General features: G+C 47.8%; 1 protein-coding gene and 1 long non-coding RNA gene across 7 annotated transcripts in view; one reads left to right on the forward strand and one right to left on the reverse strand.

Annotated features, from left to right (window-relative positions):
- Nav1 (neuron navigator 1) overlaps window positions 1–16,839 on the reverse strand; it is a 253,346-nt gene that overhangs the window by 201,095 nt on the left and 35,412 nt on the right.
- Window positions 202–3,065, forward strand: LOC148001635 (uncharacterized). Of its 2 annotated transcripts, none has more exons than XR_015635961.1 (3): window positions 202–283; window positions 1,613–1,663; window positions 2,900–3,065. It is a non-coding gene; the product is annotated as an uncharacterized LOC148001635 (long non-coding RNA). The 2 variants fall into 2 exon arrangements; XR_015635962.1 differs by having other exon boundaries at window positions 204–260.

Raw genomic sequence — 16,839 nt, forward strand, 5'->3', positions numbered from 1 at the left:
GCAGCACACAGGCAGTTGTGGTGCTGGAGAAGGAGCTGAGAGTTCAGCATCCTGATCGGAAGGCAGCAGGAAAAGATTGAGTCACTGAGCTTGGGCTTGAACATCTGACCTCAAAGCACGCCCCCTAGTGATGCGCTTCCTCCAACAAAGCCACGCCCACTCCAACGAGGCCACACCTCCTAATGGTGCTACTCCCAGTGAGCCAAGCATTCAGACACATGGGTCTGTAGGAGCCGTTCCTATTCACACCACCATACCTGGTATGTCTGGAAAGAAGGAATCTGTAAGTGGAGGTGATGCTTTGGCATCTGGGGCAGGGATGGGGCTTCAAGGAAGTACTTGAGGGAAAAGTAGCAGTTGGGCCAGAGAAGGGAAGCTCACTGAAGATAGCATTTTTGAGAAAGTATCAGCCAAATAGAAAGGGCTTGCTGACTGGGGGAAGAGAAGAGAAACTATGTTTGATTCTAACAGCTATGCATCCGGATAAGGTACCTCTGTGATTTCTCATATGTCCTTGTGCCTAGCACAGCCCAGGAGCTCACAGAAGCCCCTGATAAAATAGAGCTCAAATGATCATGTTTTGAAGCAGAGACAGACACTCGAGCTGAACCTTAGACCGCAGACAGGAGGGCTCTCCCAATGTGAGTGCCTGAGGACCAAGTCACACTGGCAGGCATGCTTGGACACACCAGTACTCAGACACACAGTGGGTCCTGTGGCACCCCAGTGGGCCGCTCGCTTGTTGGTCACCCTGTTAGTACTAGAGGCACAGACGGTTCTCTACGTTTTGCCTTTGGGGCTGTGTCAGCTGTGCCTTGTCTTTTCTTAGTGCTTAGCTTTGAACATCATTACTTTTCTTATGCCTCTCCCCGTGGAGAAGGTTCAGCTATTCTCTTCTCGGCGTTTCCTTTTCCCACTAGCTGGTCCCTCAAACACACCTCCCTGAAACACAGAGGAGCCAGCAAGTTGAGAACAGCAATTCTCGGAGGGACTCTGCTTTTCTATCCGCTTCAGGCTACGGGTCTTTGCTGGTTTCAGCAGGCTTCCGTGCTGGACAGCTCCCACACCTCCCAGTTCCCGCCTGGAAGCCTGTTGCAGCTTTCCTGTCTGTTTCCTCCTTGACCCTTTCCTGCAATTTTGCCCCTTCCTTTACAAGACTGGCGGGGGCCGGGGGGACTGTCCAACTGCCTTTCCTGCAGACCTTCACTCTCCTTACTTTCCCATTACCTCAGTGCCAGAGGATCAACTTTTGATACACACTCAGGACATAACACTTACCTCCCAAAACTGTTTCCTCCTCCTCCTCTCCCTTCCACCAGAGTCAGGCAACCTGGTTAGACCTCACCTCTGTCATTATTTGATAATGGGCTCAAAGGCTTGCATCATGATGGCTTCACAGTTGGCCTTGTTACAGAACTACCTGAAGTACCTTGTCTCTAAACGTAGCCATTCACTGGTCTCAGGGTAAAATTTCTAAAAATTCCTCTCAGCACAGACCATTGGGTGGCTCAAAGGCACCCTTCCTGCAGCTTCCTGAGGTCCCTGAGCAGTGTGGGAGCTTTCTTTGGCTTGTCATTCCAGCTGTCACCTCTTCCTCTCTCTGTCTCTACAGCCATTCTGAAACTCAAGGCCTGCCTGGATAGGAGCCTTTGATATGGACAAGGTAGGCAGAAGTGAGCAGCCACTAAGACCAGTCTTGAGGGGTGTAAAACGTGTACTTAAACACACGTTAAACAGCTCCGTCCTCATTGTATCAGTAGAGTTAATAGCAAGGAAATGCACCAGTGACCACAAATCTGGTGCAGGTCCAGGGCATAGAAGCTGAGAGAATTGAGCAAAAGAATGGGAAGAGAACAGAATTCGACATTTGGATAAACTCTGGGTTCTGGATCTGGTGCCTCTGACTCATCTGTCGTCTAGCCGCTGCCCCGGGGCCTAACTAATTGAAGGAAAGTTAAATAGAGCCAAAGAAAACAAGGGAGATATTACAGAGCCCCAGGTTTCTGGGGCTTACAGGGGAGAGCAGATGTCTTAATTTATGAGCCTGCATTAGTCTACCCCAGGGGAGAGGAAGACTCGGGCCTGGAATGGATTGGAGTCTGAGGGCTAAAGTGTCCCCTCTCTCACTGACGGCCATGAATCTGATGGATGGATGGGGCCTACAGCTGCAGAAAGGTTGGGCCTGGTAAACGCATTCATTATAGAGCCAAAGTCCAGAGACTTGTGACTGAATGCTGCTTTTCCCACCAGAGTCTTGGTTATAACTCCTATTTGGGCCCAGATGCAAATGTTCAGGGTCCAGGGACATTGGCAAAGCTTGGGGACATCTTTGATGATAAGGACAACCTCTCCAGAGGCTCCTCGAGATCAGGGAAAGAGAAAGAGAAGATGTAACTGGGAAGGCATGACCCCAAAATGAGAATGACATCGCCTGAATCATAGGAGAGGGCAACGAAATATATTCCAACCATCCCTGGTCTGACAGTGGAGCCTGAACGAGAGGGACAAGGGCTGGATCCTTCAGTTGGCCCTTCAGCAAGCTGTCCCCATTTTGCTGACTGAGCTATGAGACCTGCACTTTCCTCGACTTCCCTGCAAGATACAACTGGTTATCTCCCCCTCCACTCTCCACCCTCCACCCTCCACTCTCCACCCTCCACCCTACTTTCTTTTTTTTTTTTTTTTTTGGTTCTTTTTTTCGGAGCTGGGGACCGAACCAGGGCCTTGCGCTTCCTAGGCAAGCGCTCTACCACTGAGCTAAATCCCCAACCCCTCCACCCTACTTTCTAATGGCTCTTAGCTATCTGACTTTGAGCATGACCCCAAGACCACAACCTCCCAGGTCTTTGATCCATTGCTGATGTGCTCACTGACCACTCCCCTTTCTATTGTCTCGTAGGAGGAGCAGGAGACATGCCGGTGTTGGCTGTGGGACTCTAGGGAAACTATTCACACACTCTGGGTCTGATCCACTACCAAGAGGAGCAGTAAAGCTAAGAGCTGTCCAGACTGTAGTCCAGTCTCTGGATGACAGATTGGCACTTGCTCTTTGGTCCCATCTCCTCCCAGTTGGCTCTGCGTTTTTTCAGAGTGGGACCTACGGGCTTTTCCTTCAAACTCGGTTGAGGCCCACATCTGCCGTGACTGCCCCGCAGATTGAGCAATAGTAAACAAGAGGATGTGTGTTCTAGAAGAAGACTGTGAGACGATGGATGCTCAGTAGAGCACGGGGGGGGGGGGGGAGCGCCACAGGAGAGTTAGTGTCACCCATTTGGCACCTCAGGAGACCTGCCTTGTGAGAGGACAATGGGCTCTGAGAGGAGATAGGTAGAGGAGGCCCACACAGCCATCTCCCCACTGCTTGCTTTGCTGGAGAACCCAGAGCTCTGCTTAGATTGTTCCAGAAGCTGGACGGTAGGTAATGCCCCATCTAAAAGCTGGTGATTTTGACATCTAGGGCTAAACAGAGACTTGCAAGCAGGAAGTGAGTTAACTGGCTTGCCACTTTCCCATGCTGTCATCCCCAGCTTGAAACTGTGTCTCTTCCTTTCCCTGCCTGGTGACTCAGCTTTCTTATCTTCCCAGACCCCCTGTGGGGTCCGGGGGGAAAACACCACTGTGAAGAAGCAGACACTACTTAGAGGGAGAAGTAGGGAGAAGAGATTAATGGGCCAAAAAGAGATGTTGAACCTAGGGTGGGGTGCAGGCTCCTACCCAGAGATCCCTCTAGGCTCACTGCAAAGCTGCAGAGATTTGCGTACATCTGCATACATTTGCATATGCTTATTTCCCTTCTGAGTGCAGGCCTAGCTCCCTATGGTTTCCTATCCTCTCTTCCTCTACATCCTGCTTGTTCAGCCAAGCAGGACCAGTACCTCACCAGGAGCCCCCAGGAGGCCACTACACTGCAAGTGAGCTAAGGTGGGCCTGACGGAGACACCTTGTGCATGTATGCACAGGGTCCATTTCCTCCTGGGTCCTGAACTGAGAGGCTCTTATTGGATCACCCTGTCACTTGAGGCTAAAGGATGACAAAAACTACCTTCCTTCTCTGTCTCCCCACCCACCCCCAGGTACCCACATTGTCTAAGAAGCAGCAAATCAGAATGCAGGGCTGGAGAAAAGCCTTAGAGGTTTTTGCCTCTTACACATGTGTTATACAGAATGGCAAAAGCACAGGGCTGGACCAGTCATTCATCTAGCCAGTGGGGTCAGCTTTGCCATGGACACCATTGCCCCAGGGCTAGGAATTCTGCAGGGAACAGAGTGGTCTCCCATCCGTCTCATAAAACTGACTGCACTTAGCAGGCAGAGAGGCACGAAGGAGAAAGATAGGTAGCTGGGTAGATGGTGCCACTGATCCAGGAAAATAAAGCCAGAGAGGGAGAAGCAGGAGGTAGGAGCCATGAGGAAGACGAGCCACTATGGTCATCGGTGGTCCAGACACTGAATCAGAGCTGCAGCAGGCCCGCCTAAAGTCCAACACAACCCCGCCCTGCTTCACTCTTCTGGTGCTGGAAAAGAAGGCCTAGGTGGCTCAGCCTTAAGATGTGGCTGGCCCAGCTCAATGACCAGTGACTACATAGTCTGACCCTTGGCCTAGATGAGGCATAAGCTTCTTCCAAGCAAATAGCGATTTCTCCTTCCCTTTGAGGGTGCCAGGGACCAGGAAGAGGGAGGCTGGCTGCTTGGAACTTTTTGGAAAATGGAAATGTTTTATATCATGATTAAAATTAAACAACTGTGTAATTTTGTCAAAAGCACGTTGAATTTCATTATACCTCAAAAAAATGCTGCCAAAAAAATTAAAAAAATAAAATAAAATGGAAGGCAGGAGAGAGTGGGATGAAGAGAAGGATGGAAATTGGCAAGCAGAGGACCCTGGATGCATTTCCTGTCTCATCAGTCCTTGTAACCAGCATGGTGCCAGGTGCTTCCTAATCATATCTCCTCCCCTCCCCCTCACTCTCCGGACCTGTGAAATGGAAATAACCTTGTCTTCCCTTCACGGTGCTTGGGAGGGTCAAGCCATTTGGGGTCCACTCCATAATACCTGCTCAGGTAACAGCAATGACCCTTTTGCTAGGCAGGCATTGTTGTAAGTGCTGTACTAGGTACCAATATCCCCAACTCATAGATGAGAAAATTGAGGCACACAACATCAAGTTTTCTCCCCCCTTCCCTTTGGATAGAATGGAAAACTTGAACCTTTTTCTGTGTTTTGCTGTGATCCCACTGACACATAAATGGACCGTCACTATCATTCTCTGAACTACAAAGGATCCACAGTTAAATAAACTAAAGAAATGCTGGGGTCAAAGAAACACTCATTTATTTCCTGTCTCAAAGGATCTGTCCATTCTGAAAATAAGCAGGCTCCCCACAGCACATGGCCTTTTGTGTCTGGTGTATGCCATGTGCATAACGGTTTCAAGGCTCACCCTTGATGTAGCACGAGCTGATCCTATATTGACTTTTATGAATGGAGGCTATGCCACTGTGCTGTACACTGGTTGCTTTTTGCATCATTGTGGCCACAGCGCAGAGCAGAAGCAGCCTAGGGGAAGAGAGGATTTCTTTTGGTTCACGGTTTCAAAGCATCTCACTTTGTCACAATCGAGAAGGCACGGCGGGCGGGGTGCATGGGGACAGGACTGAGAAATGGGGGCGTCTCTCATGGCATGGACCAGGAAGCAGAACAAGGAACCCACTTCTAACTCCTAAGCCTTACTTCCTACAGGTCCAACAGCCTTCAAAAGCCTACGAGGTGGAGAGCGGCGCTTAAAACATGAACCTGTGGGGGAGCATACTAGATTCAGATCATAACATATGGACATACTGCACTTTATCTGTTGATCAGTCATTACATAATCTCCACATTTTGAATTGTTGGTGCTAGGAGCACAAGTGAAGTTTTTGTATAGACATGGGTTTCCAACAGTCTTGTGTGTGTATCAGAAATCAAATGCTGAGTCAGGGGCTGGAGAGATGACTCAGCAGTTCAGAGCACTTACTGCTCTTAAACTTACTTGCTGCCCACAACCATCGATAGCCCCAGCTTCAGGGAATCTGAGGCTCTCCTTTTGTTTCCATGGACACCCACATGGTATACATGCACCCAGACAAATACACATACACACAAATAAAAACAAATACTTGAAAAATTGTCAAAGTCAAACGGTATTTTTGTTTTAAGACCTGACAAAACGTTTCCCAAAGCTACTACTCTCTTGCTTTGCACTCCCACCAGCAGTGCACGGGGGCTCGAATTCCTTTAGATTTTGCCAACTGCCTTTAAAAAAAAAAAAAAAGATATATTTATTGTCAATTTGTGTTCTCAACCTTTTGTGCATGTGAGCGTAGGTGCCCTCTGATGTCAAAGACTTGGAGCCCCCTGGGACTCCTGGGAGCTGGTGACCCTTGACCTAAGTGCAAAGAGCTGGACTCTCACCCCCCTCCCAACCCCTGAAAGAGCAGGACACATTCCCGGCTGCCAAGCCTTGTCTCCAGGTCCCTGTCCACAGAGCTTATTGTCTACCTTTTTGACAATAGCCACTGCCATGGGGGACGGGTGTTCTGTCATGTTTTGATTGACATCTCCCCAGTGACTCCTGCATTTGGCATCTTCTGGGGCTTACCTGCCATCTGCGTGCCTTCTTTAGAGACACGGCTACTCAAATACCTGCTCATTTTACTTTCTTTCTGGGACAGTAGGGATGGAACCCAGAGCCTCAAGGATAACAAGCAAGTGTTTAGTAGCGAGCAACATCCCATGCAAGCCATGAAGAAAGACCTCACCAACCCTGGCATTTTGTTCTTGGGTATCCAGACCCCAGAATCTCAAGAAGAAAAATTTTTTGGCACCTTGATATGGCAGCGTAAGGAGACTAACACAAACAGCGCCACATGCGTTCAAACTGTATGCAGCCACTCATGCCATCTGTCTTCCGAACCCTTTCAACTTGCAAAACAAACTGTGCATCCACTAAAAAACAAAAAAAACAAAAAAAAAAAAAAAAACAAAAAAAAACAATTTTTTGGGGCTGCAGAATCTGCTCATTCCAAGGACCTGAGTTCTTCCCAGCACTCACATGGCAGGTACAAACATTTGTAATTCTGAACCCAGGGGGGAATCTGACAGCTTCTTCTGGTCTTTCTGGGGACCAAGCACACCCACACCGCACAGACATACATGCAGCCAAAATACTCATACACACAAAAACACATAAAACAAACAAACAAGCAAAAAACAAAAACAAAACCACCTCTCTTCATTTCCCTTGCTCCAAGCCTCTTGAAACTATCTTTTCTCTTTTTCTTTCTTTTTTTTAGTCATGAAAATTTAATTTATACATAAATGGTTCTTTGAGTACACAAGGTATCAAATCAAAGTAGTAGTTAACAAGAAAATAAATCTGCAGAAATAACTATCCAATCAGTAGTAATATTTAAGACCAGCATTTCAGTGATCTTCTATATTCAAAGAATGAGAAAATATTGAGTCAATCCTAAGTCATCGTGAATGACCCTGGACTATCCTGTCAGTGACATCAACTGTGGGAATATTGCAGGCAGGAAACACCTGAGAATGTCAACAAGCACAAAAGGCTGTGCAATGGTTTGAATATCCTTGACCCAGGGCGTGGGCACTATTAGAAAGTGTGGCCCTGTTGAAGTAGGCGTGGCCTTGTTGGAATAGGTGTGTCACTGTGGGTGTGGGCTTAAGACCCTCATCCTAGCTGCCTGGAAGTCAGTCTTCACTAGCAGCCTTCAGATGAAGATGCAGAACTCAGCTCTGCCCTGCACCACGCCTGCCTGGATGCTGCCATGTTCCTTCCTTGATGATAAAGGACTGAAGCTCTGAACCTGTAAGCCAGTCCCTATAAGAGTTGCCTTGGTCGTGGTGTCTGTTCACAGCGGTAAAACCCTAACTAAGACAGGCTGGTTTAGTAAAACACAGATTTTAAACACTTATTTCATTCAACATTTTGCAAGATTAGTAAGACTACTCTCCCAGGGTTTAGGGGGATAGATACATGAACTGCAAGCTAAGGAAATGGATGCCGCTCTGAAATGGTGAGTCCAGCGAACCCAGCTGTCCCTATCAGTCCTGAGGGCTGCATCCTCACCACATGGCCAGTAGCATCCTGCCGAGGTCCCTTAACTCATACAGTGTTAGTCCGTTTGAGGCTGCATCAATCCATGCACCTTGTTTCTGTGTTGTAGCGGTTGTCAGAGTTCCCCCTTGTGTGTGTGTTTGGGGGGATGTGTTTGAGAAGAATCTCACTCTAGCTCAGGCTGGCCTGAACTTACTTGATCGTGCACCAATCCTCCGATCTGTGCCTCCTGTGTGCTGGGATCTACAGGCGTATGTCGTGATGCCTGGCAGCCCTTTTAAAACATGCATATAAATATATATATCACATTATACACACAGAGATATACACATATATACACATATGCATACATATACTGTGGAAACACAAATTTTCTTTGGGGTTCGTAAATGAGGAATTTCTCAGAGGGTTAGGGATGTAGTTCAGTGGTAGCCAGATTGCCTGCCATGTATGAAGTACTTGACCCAACTCCAGCACCAAAAACAAAACAAGAAAAACCTCTCGGAGCCATGATTCTAAGAGACAGATGGGTTGTGCTACATTTCCAAAACTTAGCTGTCAATCACCTCTCTCTAACTCCCCTCACCAACATATTCCTCCTCCTCACAGAATCCCTGGTAAGAAGCCACAGAACACTGTGAAATTGTCTGCTCTAAGGGTTTTTCAGGACTCCATAGGAAGCCTCCAGAGAAAACGAGGCTTTACAAATAGAGGGCTCTGAAGCCCAGAGAGAGGCAGCCTGACGTCAGGGTCGAGGTACAAAGGGGCTGCCCAAAGCTGGAGAGACCAAGATCAGATTCCCAGAATGGCTATTCACACACGGAGCCCAAGCCAGGAAGCCTTTACCTACCCGTTGTGCTGTGGTGTGGGGCAGAGGCTGAGTAAGGATTGCAGCCTTTTGCTTGCCCTTGAGGCCTTGGTTGAAGAATGCAGGCCACTTCTCCCGTCAGGTAGATTGCCAGGGCCTGGGTTTCCTCCCAGCATGTCCAGATTTCCCCTGATTCCCTCTATCCCTGTCTGCTTCAGACTCTCCCCAGACCCTGTGTCTGGATGGCTCAGGAGCAGGTCCAGAACCCAGCCCGTGGAGAGGCATCTGGACTGCTCCATCCTGTCAGCTCCACAGACAAGCTAAGCCCCAGGCAGCTGCCGGGGACGCAGAAGACGTTCTAGAAACAGGCTCAGAAGGGCTCTTGGCACCTCACAGTCATGTCTGCTGCACACAGGCACATTCCAGACTGAACCAGATGCCGAGTTAGCTTTAGATCCATCTCCAGGCCTCAGTTTACCCAAAGATGACGCAAACTTCCTTAAGAGTCTGCATGCATATCTTAGGCAATCTTTCAGAGTCCCACAGTGAGACCAGAGGAACTAAAGCTCTTTCTTATTCATTCCTTCCCAATCACAGTATCGCTTCAGAGAAATCAAAGTGTCAATATTCAACACCTTCACCTTTTACTAGGTTTCTTTCTTCCTTCCTTCCTTCCTTCCTTTTTTTCTTCCTTCCTTCCTTTTTTCCTTCCTTCCTTCCTTTCTTTCTTTCCTTGTTTTTTTGTTTTGTTTTGTTTGTTTTTGTTTTTTTGATATCAGGTTTCTCTGTGTCATGGCCCTCGATGTTCTGGGTCTCACTCTGTAGACCAGGCGGGCCTTATCCTCATTCTTTATAGAGATCCACCTGGCTCTGCTTCCAAAGTGCTGGGATTAAAGGTGTGCACCACCATGCCAGGCTGTTCCTCCCCCCCCCCCCCCCGTGCAGTTCTATCTTGTAAGGAAACACGTTTGTCATAAAAAGGGCAATAATTTAACAGCCTCCCTGGCACAGGTCTGAGGGAGTTCTCCAGGGGCTGGGTGACCTTGGCCAGCTTGTTTAACCTCTCCGAAACATGTTTTTTCCTCCCTTAAACAAAGGTAACATTACCCATGAAGGAGCCAGCAACGTGGTCCACTAAGTGTCGCTCTACTTCTCACACTGTCAGGTCGTTGGCAGTGAGATCTCCCAGCTGGAAAGCATTTTGGGGACTATCAAGCAGAACTCTCTAGAGCTGTGGAGGAGGAATCTAGAGCAAAGTGCTTGCTAAAGGACACACTGTGAAATGGGGTTGCTAAATCCTGTGAGATCCAAGTGCCTTGGGTGGTTCAAGCCTCTGGCTGCTCCTCTTTTCCAGGCTTGACAATTTCCCAGGCTTGACAATACTGGCTGTCAGTCTACTTACTTGCAGGCTTCATCTCCAGGGTGTGACTTGTGGCTCCTGAAAATATTATTAGCCATGATAATAGAAGACTGGGGACGTCTACAGTAACGAACTGGCAACCTGGACAACGTCTTTCTCATCCCTGTTAGCTTTCATGAGCAGAAGGGAAGGGGAGAGAGGATTTACAGGGCTCAGGAAAGGCAAACTATTTGCCCAAGGTCACCCAGTTAGCTGAAGGTCACATCAGGACCCTCCTACCAGCCCCACCTGCTCGCTCACTCACTCACTCACTCACTCACTCACTCACTCACTCACTCACTCACTCACTCACTTCCTTTGGCTTCCAGTCGTCTCACTCCAGCATCGAAGGAGTTAATGCCAACCTCTGCTGGCCTCTGCAGGTGCTGCACTTGAGGGAAAGCCTCGCAGCACAGTCTACAGATAATGCAGGCAGCAAAGATAACGAGCTTTCTGTTTTAATTGCAGAGGGGAGACAGGGTGGGCTTGTTGGAGGGCTTGGGCAATTAACACAGCTGGGGCACAGGGCTGACGAGCCCTGGATGGGGCCTTGCCCCTGCTGGCTCCTTTCTGACAAGCACAGAGATCAGGGCTATTATACCCACACGGCAGGCCTGGCGCAGCATGAGCCTGGCCAAGGCACACAAAGAAATCAGCCAGGCAGAGAGGAGGCTGAGAGCCACCAAATGGGCTGAGCCCCCGGGATGCAGAGCCACCATGTTTGGCCTCATCCAGACAGCTGGACTGCCAGAGGATGGCTGAGACCCACTGTGCCAGACCTCAGGCCTAGCACTCAGGACGGAGGCAGGGGACGCTGAGGGACAAGGACCAGCAGCGAGAAGAGCCTGAGACCAGACTGGGCTTATGAGTTTGGAATTTAGGGGCATGGGCTTCGTGGCACACTCCTACAATCCCAGAAATTCAGAACTGGAGGCAGGAGGATCAGAGAGAGAGAGAGAGAGAGAGAGAGAGAGAGAGAGAGAGAGAGAGAGAGGAGGAGTGAGGAGAGCATTGGAGAGAACATTCTTCTTTTCAGCCAGCCTTACTGGGCCAATGGTCACTGTGCTGCATGACCTCTCTGGGGGGGGGTGTCCTGCAAACTGCCCCCCACATCTACTCTCTCACTATGTTTTGGCTCTTCCCCTCAGGGAGAAGTTGGCTGACTCCCTGGCTTAACTATGTTAGCTCTGAGTCAGCAGACTTCTGCTGGCAGAAGGCACATTCAAGACACAGGAAGAGGGAACGGTCCTCTGCTCTGCCTTGGAAAGCATCTAGCAAGCTCCAAGACACCCTGCTTGCCCGCCGCCTCCAAGATGGCTCCAGATCACATAGGGCCCAGTTCCAGTCTGTCTAGGTACGCTGGCTACTTCCTCCTCCTAACTCAGCTCCTCAGATCTGTAACCCTGGTAACCAGACACCTGTACCAAAAGTCCTCCTGTAAATAAGTAGTTTCTTTAGGGTGGTGGGGAGGCACACATTTAACCCCAGCCCTCAGGAGGCAGCGACAGGTGGATCTCTGTGGGTCCGAGGCCAGCCTGGTCTACAGAGCGAGTTCCAGGACAGCAGGGTTACACAGGGAAACCCTGTCTCCCAAAAATAACAACAGTAGTTTCTGATGGAAAAGCATGCCAGCCTGTGCCCCGGCCTTCCTCACACTCTGTCGTCATCTTCCATGCTTCCTCCCTGACCACCCGTGTGTTGCAGCTCTGCTCTTTCTTGTTGCTCTATGTCAGTCCTCACGGCCCTCTCAATATATTTCATATGTGTACATGGGCACGTGTGTTCAGGTGCGCTTGCCCATGAGTGTGCACGTGGAGGCAGGAGGTTGACACGGAGTGTCTTTCTTACCACCTTATGTTCTTCTTCTTATTTTTAAAATATTCTGAAGACAGGATCTCACCATGTAGCTCACTGGCATTCTTTCCCTTAGTTGGAATCACATGTCAGGAGCTAAGCTCTTCCCTTCTCCCTCAGCCACGGCATCCTGTGACCCTTGTCTCCTAAGTAATTGGATCACCCTTGCAATCTGCTTCCACCATCACTGTGCATGTTGAACCAGCCCTTAAACTGGAAGGGGAGCCCACTAGCTGATTCCTTACTTCTTGTGTTGACTACGCTGGAGACCACTAAGATGGGCAAATCTGACTGATTGTTTTATATTTAAAACCCTTTAAGGGTAGGCAAAGTAAACAGTGCCTCTGCACCCCCTCTCCCTATCTCTGCTAACGTCTCTGGTTGGTTATATCATACAGACACCGTCCCAGGTCATACCCAAAAGGGCCAGTGGGGATCTGCCAGAGACTCCTGCTGTTTGATGCCCCAAGCCTTTGCACCTGCTGTCCCCTCTGATAGAATGCCCCATGTCATCAATCCTACCCAGAAATCTGTCTATTTGGCTCAGACATAACCTACCTCCTCTAAGAAGCCACTTTTGACCCTATTCTATCCATCCCAGGTAGGATGGTGTCATGCTTTGAATATACTTGGCCCAGGGAGTGGCACTATTTGGAGGTGTGGCCTGATTGGAGTAGGTGTGTCGCTGTGAGCATGGGTTTTAAGATCCTCATCCTAGCTGCCTGGAAGTCAGTATTCTCCTAGCAGCCTTCAGATAAAAATCAGAACTCTCAGCTCCTCCTGCACCGTGCCTGCCTGGATACTGCCATGCTCCCGCCTTGATGATAATGGACTGAACCTCTGAACCTGTAAGCAGCCCCAATTAAGTGTTGTCCTTGTGAGAGTTGCCTTGGTCATGGTGTCTGTTCACAGCAGTAAAACCCTAACTAAGACAGATGGTAACAAAACCCCTTTAAGCTCTGGTAGCAACTCAACTTCTCCAACTGAAATACTTGAGGATTGAACACAGTAGGTGGTCTTTGCTCTGGTGTTCTTTTTTTTCTGCTAGACTTTGAGGTCTCTGAACACAAACAAACAAAATAGTGATGATGATAATACTAAATAATAATAATAATAATAATAATAATAATAATAATAATAATAACAACAAATAATAATACTTAAATTTGTCTTTAAGTGTTGCCAGAATGATTGTTCAAGGAATTATTCGAGGAGGATGAAGCTGTTAACTTGACTGGATTAGGAATAGTTGGTAAAATACAATTTCTAGGAATTCTCTAGAAGAACCTGGCATCTGGACACATGGATAAAAAGAGTTGTCATTACCAGGTTGTGTCTGTATGTGTGTGTGTGTGTGTGTGTGTGTGTGTGTGTGTGTGTGTGAGAGAGAGAGAGAGAGAGAGAGAGAGAGAGAGAGAGATACACAGTTAGACAGACAGACAGACAGACAGACAGAGACAAAAACACAAACACAGACAGGAAGACAGAGAGACAGAGAGAGAGAGAGGGAGACAGAGAGACAGAGAGAGAGGGAGACAGAGAGACAGAGCCAGAGAGACAATACCATTCAGTTAACTGAGGGTTCAAGTAAACAAAAAGGCAGAGAAAAAAATGAATGTGTATTCTCTCTCCCCTCCCAAAGTTGGAGAACCCTCTCTGATCCAGTCCCTTACCATCAGGACCCCAGGTCCCCTGGTATTTGGACTCTGAGGCTTGTATCAGTATCCTCCTGGTGTCCCAAGACCTTTGGCCTTTGACAGAACCTTATACCATCGAGTTCTTTAGGTCCAAAGCCTTTAGACTTGGACTCAGCCACACTACCAGCTTCCTGGGTCTCCAGCTTGCAGGCAGCCTGTTGTGGGACTTGTCAGCCTCCGTAACTGTGCTGGCCAAGACTCCTAGTAAATGCCTCTTGTATATCCATTTTTATCCGTGTCTATTTCTGTCTCCTGTTGGTTGTGATTCTCTGAAGAACTGTAGCTAAAAACAAGCACTTCTGATTCCTTCCTCTAAGTAAGACTGAAAACTCTGGACTTACATATAAAGCAAACATAATGAGGCTCTGACCAGTACCGAGGAGATGGCAGGTGGGGTGGGGACCTTGGGATTGGAGGGACAGCATGGTGATGAGGTTCCTGGCTTTGATTTTTTTTTTGTTTTGTTTTGTTCTGGTTGGTTCATATACCCCAAACTTGGAACAAAATGACCAGTTGCTTAGAAACTCCACAGAGTATGAACAAGGAAAACCTCAACAAGAGTCTGCTCCTTCTTTTTGTTTAGTTAGGAACTGTTTAGTCTTTTCAACCCTGTGGGAAAAATCATAGCTCCACCTTCACTGTGCCGGAAAAGGCTATGTAGGGAGCTAGAACCCACCCTTGCCGTGCTGTGATGCGACCACCAGCAACCCTCTTGGAGTGAACTCCCATGCCTTCTTGCTTGCTTGACTAGGTTTCTCCGCCTTGGTGGAGAAGACCTCAAGCAGCCAGACTTCCAACCCAGCAGGAAGGAGGTCCCTCCTTTGGCCCACCAAGGTGACATCAGGAGAGTATGAGTAGGGGGTGGCATCCCTTCCCCCGCCCCCAGAGCAGCACTGATGGTCAAGAACATGGGGGCTCTGGAGGAGAGCCTGATGGGACATTTTAACTACAACTGCGGTAGCTGAAAAATGGAGGCCCATCGATGAGATCAAGAGCTGAATGGGGGAGAGAGAGAGGAAAGAACCAGTGATCTGGAGGCAGCACAAGTAATACTAAACTGAATGGCAGAGAGAAAACACCGAAAGAGCCTTGGAGGCCTCTGGAGATTTAGTAAAAGACCTAGATTTTATGTCATGGGAGTCTCGGAGAGGAGGAAAGGGATGATTTTTAAAAGGAACTATTGTTAAGCAAGAGGCAGAGATTTACAGATTTAAGGGAACAACAGATGCCAAAAGGATAATAAACACAAATAAATCTATAATAGGACAAGCCACAGTTAAATACTTAGAGCTAAATGATGAAGAGAACAAGTCTTGAAAGCTAGACACGTAATACGAGGCCTCAGGATGCTGAAGCAAGAGGATGGCAGAAGACTATATCAACACAAAAAAAGGAAGGTAGGTGGCTCACCAGGCTTAACAGCCCAAGGACAATCCCAGGACCCACATGGTGGCAGGAAAGAACCAACTTCAGCAAGTTGTCTTCTGACCTCTAGTTCACCCACTGAAGGTATACTGGCGTGCACTCGGGTGCGTGCGTGCGTGCGTGCGTGCATGTGCGTCACATATCCAATAAATAAACAAACAAACACATAAATACATAAGTATAAATATTTTTGTAAGTCTTGAAATTCCTAAAAAACACATAATTCTTCTGTTCTCTCCGGGAACTCAGTTTCTTGTTGAGAACCCCGAGGGCCAGAAGGAAGTGGTGCCATGTTTTTCGAGTTCTAGAAGAAACACTTAGGAGCCAATAGCCAGTAAAGTACCCTTCAGAAGTAAAAAGATCAAGAAATTCTCAAAGAGAGGGCAATTAAGCAAATAAACCAGAAAAAAAAATTCTAAAGGAAGCTCCTTGAGCTGGAAGGGAAAGAACTGACACCCAGGAACAGACCCGTGCAAACGTGCCCAACTGACTTTGAGGTATTCAATCAGTTCACTAAAGCAGTCCTAAGGCTCAAACTTGCAGCTTCATGCATGCTAGGCATGCACACCCTTACTGCACGCCTTCAATCCCTAACAATGTAGGTATGGTTAGTTTGTAGAGGAAGCAGCCATGTTTGAAAGTGATTCCTAGAGGCCAAACACAGCAATTCAGTGAGAAGCTGAGAAAAGCCAGATTGAATCAGTCAGCTTGGAGAGGAGTCTGAGCCAGAGCAGCTGAGTTGAACCAGCCAGCCAGAGTTCAGAAAGAGCTAGATAGGGTGAGCTGATTCAGCAGTAAGCCTCCGAGGCCACAATTTCAGCTGGCAAATAAAAGCTACAGCTTTTACAACTCGGAACAGATTGTGGACTTAAATGTCACAAATGAAGCTATGTTGGGGGTGGTGGAATTTTTGAGAGGAAAGGTATGCAAAAACATCTTTGAGGTCTGAACCTAGGTGAAGAGTTCTACACTTTGAAAGAAGCCCATAAAATTAGAAATGGGTGATGAGTTAGACTTTGTCAGAATTAAAGAAGTCTGGCTCAGTGCGTGTGTGCGTGCGTGTGTGTCAATCCAATAAACAAACAAACAAACAAACACATAATAAATACATAAGTATAAATAGTTTTGTAAGTCTTGAAATTCCTAAAAAATCCCAGCACTCCAGAAGCTGAGGCAGTCGGTCTGGAAGACTGGGTTTGAGGCCAGTCAGAGTCTCATAGAGGGAGAAACCTGGTGGTTTTGTTTGCTTGTTTTGTTTTGTTTTGTTTTTTAAGGACCTTGGATCTATATTAGATCTTGTTAAGGGGGCCTGGGTGGGGCCAGAAAGGCTACTGAGTAGGAAAAAAATATTTGCCAACCACAGAGCCAACAAGGAACTAGCATATCAAATTCACAAAGAACTCTTATAACTCATCAATTAACAAGCAATTTAATTAGAAAACGGGCAAACGAGGACTTGTTTCATGGAAGAGAACATACAGATGGCTAAATAAACACATGAAAAGAAATCCAGACTCGCTGCCCATTAGAGAAATGGAA

Source organism: Rattus norvegicus, chromosome 13, assembly GCF_021556685.1.
Source record: "Rattus norvegicus strain SHRSP/BbbUtx chromosome 13, alternate assembly SHRSP_T2T, whole genome shotgun sequence".
Taxonomy (NCBI): Eukaryota; Metazoa; Chordata; class Mammalia; order Rodentia; family Muridae; genus Rattus; species Rattus norvegicus.